The following is a 6000-nucleotide window of genomic DNA, read 5'->3' as shown; positions in this document are numbered from 1 at the left end:
AGGCTAGGGCAGTTGAAGTGCTTCATAAACTACAGAGTCAGTGAACAAACAAGCTGCTTGCCAAATGCAACACCTACAGATATCTCCTCCTTCCTCAGGACAACTTTGCTTCAAGACTCACAGCTTCAGGGGCGCGCCATCTTCCCAGGCAGGAAGGTTGCAGTTTGCAAACTTCTCTCAGGAGCTGGGCAGCAAGTGTGCACAGGAAAGGAAACCAGGACATGGGGCTCAGCGGCCACTGCATTGCCACTCGATGAGCTGGCTATGTCCCCTGCCAAACTTCTCCAGGATCTAACTAGAGAAGATTGAGTGCAATATATGAAACAGAACCCTGGGAGTAAGTCTTGGGCTTACCAATTGAAAACTTTCATCTAATGTTTTTCCAGGGCAAGGAGGGTGAACTTGAACTCATAATAAAAAAAGCAGACCATAGCATCATGTGCAGAGCCAAGGCCTCTGCTTCTGGACCTGGAGCCTTTGCTCTCAGAGTTGTTGTACACAGCAGCACAGCCAAAACTCACAACGGAGTGCTGTTCCCAGGAAGCAAGTGGATGGGTGATTTTTCTTTCTTTCTTTCTTTTTTTTTTTTTTTTAATTCTGCAAAGAGCATGGTTTCTTTCTATATCTTTACTTCTCTTGTATTCTGAATTTGCCCAGCTAGCCAGCTCGCTCACAGGAAACCATGTGCCCATTTTACTAAAACAAAGGCCTCTTAAGATGTAGACAGTAAGCTTCCTGCTTGCTGCTCCCAGCAGATCCTTGTTGCATCCGAAGCGGGCGTGTTACTTTGATAGTCATATGAAATAGCCCTGGCTTTGCCTGGGGATATTTATAACAAAACATGCCGGATTATTGCACCATAAAGCCTGCTTCAGTGAGTCTTGCTGATGAAAAACTCTCTGAAGAAGACTAATGTAATAAGAAACAAAAAGCCCCAGCAGCTGGAGCTCTGAAGACAGCCGAGCTGGAGCCAGAGCGGCCCCCCGCCCCCACCCCCGTGTCCTTTGACAGCAGGCCCTGTGCTGGAGGAGCCGGGCCAGCTCCTGCCTCTTCTCTCGAGGCGCTTCGTGCATCATCTCCCCGCCAGCCCCTGGCTCCTGGGGAGAGTGAGAGGCCTCAGAGGGGTGGGCTTGTCTCTCTGCCATGCTGGAGGCCAGTGCCAAGTTTTGCTTTAGGAAAAAACTGAAGGGAGAGCAATCCTTGGTATTAGGGGAGGCAAAGGTATTCCACCCTGTGTCCTGGCAGACAGGCTCGACAGGATGGAGGCCTTCTTAATTGATGCTAGAACCGTGTCAGGATAAGAAGTTGGCAGGAACTGACAGGAGCCTTTATTCCTCGTTCCCAGGTGCCCATTTGCCAGGCACATCCCCAAGGGCACTGGGAAATCAGGCCCAGTGGGGTTTTTCTCCCCTGGCTGTCGGCCACAAGAAAACCGGTTTCATCAGGCCCTGAGCACGGACGCGCAGTTGCATTAATTGGTGCATTGAGCATTACTCCTCGTTTCCTTTGGGTGCTGCGATCAGCTTTCCCGGAACCTCTCCTTGTTCTTTGCGTTGCGTCTTAGAGGTCCTTCCCACTGCCATCACCACCTTCCTCTCTTCTCTTACTCCCCTTGACCTTCAGTCCCTGCCCTGGCTACGCATACGGAATCCTTACTCCATCAGAGACAGCGGTTTCCCCCCAGAATCCAGCGCAAGTGGAAAACCTGTTTGGAAAAGGAAAGGGAGGAGAGGAGAGGTGGGAGGAGGGGAGGGTCACAGTGGGGAGAGTTGTCCTGTAGGGGCCCCTCTGACCTTAGCCAGTCCTGGGTGACCCTCACCAGCTGTGTAATAGTATGAGGCAGAACAAAGAATCATGCTTTGTGCACCCAGTACCCACAGCGAATAAAAGACCACTGCTCTCACCCTCGGAGTCTCCTTGTTGGCCCTCTTTGTTGCCGCCCGCCATCTCTGTCCATACAACAATCAGCCATCCTGAGCTATGTGGTCCCCGTTCCCTTGCAGTGCGTTCTAGCTTCATCCTGTGTCGAAGGGACTCTGATGGGGATGTTCTGGCTGGGCCTTTACAGGGTGCAATGCCACAGTCCACAGTCTTCTGCAGTCTGCCTCTTCCTGCCAAGCTCAGGCCCTGAGAGGCATCATCCTGGCTGCAGCTAGCACTCACCCAGTCTCACTGTGGTCTTAAGTCGCCTTGTGTGGAGACGCTGATTCTGATGGACATTTGGGCAATTTCTAGGCCTTTACCGATACAGGAGCCCCTGTGTGCAATATGTATATTCTAGACTTGACTAGAATGTAGTATGTAGAATATGTGCATTCTAGACATGATTTTTTGTTCAAGGCTTCCTCTAGAAGTGAAATTACTAGGTTATAGGCACATCCTCAGTGTTCCAGAGTGGCTAGGTCAGTTTACTTTTTGGCAAGTTACATACTAAGGACCGCTTGTGACACATCCTTGCCAATGCTCGATCTTGTTTTGAATGTTTGCCGGGGCCGGCGCTGTGGCGCAGCGAGTTGACGCCCTGGCCTGAGGCGCTGGCATCCCATATGGGTGCTGGTTCTGGTGCTGGCTGCTCCTCTTCCAACCCAGCTCTCTGCTGTGTCCTGGGAAAGCAGTGGAAAGTGGCCTGGGTCCTTGGGCCCCTGCGCCCACGTGGGAGACCCAGAAGAGGCTCCTGGCTCCTGGCTTCAGATCGGTGCAGCTCCGGCTGTCACAGCCATCTGGGGAGTGAACCATCAGATGGAAGACCTCTCTCTCTCTGCCTCTCCTCTCTCTGTGGAACTCTAATGTTGGCCAATGCACTGGGCATGTAGTGATGGCTCACTGTGGTTTCACATTGAATTCTGTTGGGTTCATGAGGATGGGTGTCTTGCTGTGTGCAAATCAGCTGTGCGGAAGCACATACTCAGATCCTTTGTCTATTTCTTTTGAAAGTTTTGTAGGTGGGTATTCTTTATGTTCTCTTATTTTGGAAACAAATTCTTAGTTATTTATGTATGTTGCAAATATACACTCCCAATTTTGGCTTACTATTCACCTCTCTTTATGGTGCCTTTTGATGCACGGAAGTTATTAATTTTAACATTTAAATTCTTTAATCTTTCCCTTTATAGTTTGTATAATTGTATCTGGTTTCAAGGATCCTTCCCCTACTACATACAAGTTCATAAAGCTAGTCTTCTATGTTGTCTTTTTAATTAAAAAAACATTATTTATTTGAGAGGCAGAGACACAATGACAGAGAAATACTGCCAAATGCCCGCAACAGCTGGGACTGGGCTGGGACAAAGCCGGGAACCAGGAACTCAATTCAAGTCTCCCAGGTGAGTGGCAGGAACCTAATTACTTGAGCCATGGCCGCTGTCTCCCAGGGTCTGCACTGGCAGGAGCTGGAGTAAGGAGCCAGAGCAGTGTGTTGAACCCATGTACTCCAGTATGGGCCATGGGTGTCTTAACTGCTAGGCTAAATGCATACTCCTAGGTTTTCTTTTGAAAGTTTTATGGTTTTGTTTTTTCACATTTAGCTCTTTAGCTCACCTAAAATTTATCCTTTTTCATGGTGTGAGTTCAGGGTCCAATTTTAGTTTTTCCCCACAGGGATAAACCAATTGCTCTACTAATTTATTGAATAGTACATCTTTCCCATTAATCTGCAATGCTGCCAATTTCACATTCTTCTCTTTGAGGCTCTTAATTCTATTGGCTGATCTTTGTATCTTTAATTGCTGTGCTGTTTTACTTATTGGACCTTAAAATAAATACTGACATCTTACTATGTACCCCACCTCCCCCATTCTTCAAGAGTGACTTGGGCTCAATGCTGTCTTTGTCCCCATGTCCTTGTGTAATTCCATACACATTTAGAATTAGCTTGTCCAGTTCCACAAAATCTCTGTTGGTATTTTGACTGGAATTCATCATCTGTAGATGAATTTGGGAAAGGTTGGCAAATTGCTTAAAAAGTTTTGATATTCTTCTAAGTTATATTTTTAAAATAAATTTTCTATCACTTATTATTGATAGTTGAAAATGCAGTTGATTTTTGTGTGTTGATTTTATACCCAGCAGCTTACTGAAATTCCATCAATACTGATAATTCTGCAGATTGTTTCTGAAGACAGCTGAATCATCTGAAAATGATAACTATTTCTTCTTTTATAGTCTTTACTCTTCTTTTTTTCTTGCCTTTCTCTGTTGACTCGAATCTCCAGTGTGAAACAGATTAGAGTTAGTGGGAACATTTGTCTTACACTTGATATTAAAAGGAACCCAATTTGATGTCTCACTGTTAATGCCAATTTCTGTAGATACCCTGAACTAACCTGATTAAGTTCCTTTCTATTAGGTTGTGAAGAGTTTGCTTTGCCTTGTGAAATCCTGAATTTGGTATTTGTTTTTAAAGATTTACTTATTTATTTGAAAGGCAGTTACAGAGAGGCAGAGGCAGAGATAGAGAGATAGGGAGAGAGAGAATTAGAGAGAGAGAAAGGTCTTCCATCCATTGGTTCACTCCCCGATTGACTGCAACTGCCAGAGCTGCGCCAATCCAAAGCCAGGAGCTTCTTCTGGATCTCCCATGTGGGTGCAGGGCCCCAAGGACTTGGGCCATCTTCTACTGCTTTCCCAGGTGTATTAGCAGAGAGCTGGATCAGAAGTGGAGCAGCCGGGACTCGAACCGGTGCTCACATGGGATGCTGGCACTGCAGGTGGCGGTTTACCTACTAGACCACAGCGCCAGCCCCTGGAGATAGTATTTTTTTTCTTTTTATTTATTTATTTATTTATTTATTTTTGACAGGCAGCGTGGACAGTGAGAGAGAGAGACAGAGAGAAAGGTCTTCCTTTTGCCGTTGGTTCACCCTCCCATGGCCGCCGCTGCCGGCGCTGGAGATAGTATTTTACAGCTGCTTTTTCTTCTGCTTTAATTGAGAGGATAACATGAATTCTCTCCTTTTATCTGTTAATAGAATAAATTATATTAATTTATTTTCTAATGTTTATGACCAATTAGGGTCTAATAAACTGCTGGAATGTATTAGTGTTTTTTTCTTGTTGTTGTTATCTATTGCTGCATAACAAGCTATCCCAGCACTGAGTTGTTTAAAACAACATGCGTTTCATTATAGCCACAGTTTTTCAGGTCAGGAATGTGTGCAGGTCCCAGTTCAGGGATATTCCCGCTCCGTGTGGACCTACGGAGCTCACTTGGTGGTTTTGCTGGTGGATCAGTTATTGTGGTGAGTCCCAGACAGCTTTGTTTTCATGTCTGGCACCTTGATAACCGTGGCTGAAAGTCTGGAGTCCCCTGGACTTGTCACCCGTGCTGCCTTCCTGTTACCTCTCCAGGGGCATCGTCAAGGCAGTGCTACTTCTTCTGTGGCAGCTCAGGTCCCCCTGAGAGTATCTTAAGAGACAGAGGCAGAAGCTGCAGGTTTTTCTCACTAGCCTCAAGTCATCCAGGCTCAATTCTAAAACAACCCAGTGATTAAGCGCTTTTCTAGAGGCGATTCAGATTCAAAGAGAAAGGAATCCATCTCTGTGCCTCCATAAGAGTAGTGCAAAATATGTGGACATCTTTAATCTGCCCTAGCTAGCTAGTAGTTTATGATTTTTACATCTGTATGTCATAAATGAGATGGCAACCTCCTTCTCGGCTAGAGTTGTTATCTGGTATTGCTACCAAAGTTACACTATGTTAATAGGTTCACACATTTAAAAGTTGTATTTTCCCAGTAAACTAACAAAACTCACTGTGAATCTTTCTTGTTCCTAGCACTGTTTCTTGTGTGTAGGAGCTATTTTGTCTATGATTAATTTAGTTATACCAGCTTATTTGATTAGCATTTGCCTGGAATATCATTTTATGTCTTTTTCACTTTCAACTTTTTATTGTCCTATGTTTTAAATGTGTTTCCTATAAATAGCATATAGATGGATTTTTAAGCTGACAATTTATAGTGATTGTGATTTCTGATATACTTGCACTTACATCTATATCTA

The sequence above is a fragment of the Oryctolagus cuniculus genome, chromosome 10, assembly GCF_964237555.1.
Source record: "Oryctolagus cuniculus chromosome 10, mOryCun1.1, whole genome shotgun sequence".
NCBI classification, from domain to species: Eukaryota; Metazoa; Chordata; class Mammalia; order Lagomorpha; family Leporidae; genus Oryctolagus; species Oryctolagus cuniculus.
Note: the sequence above shows the minus strand (reverse complement) of the source record.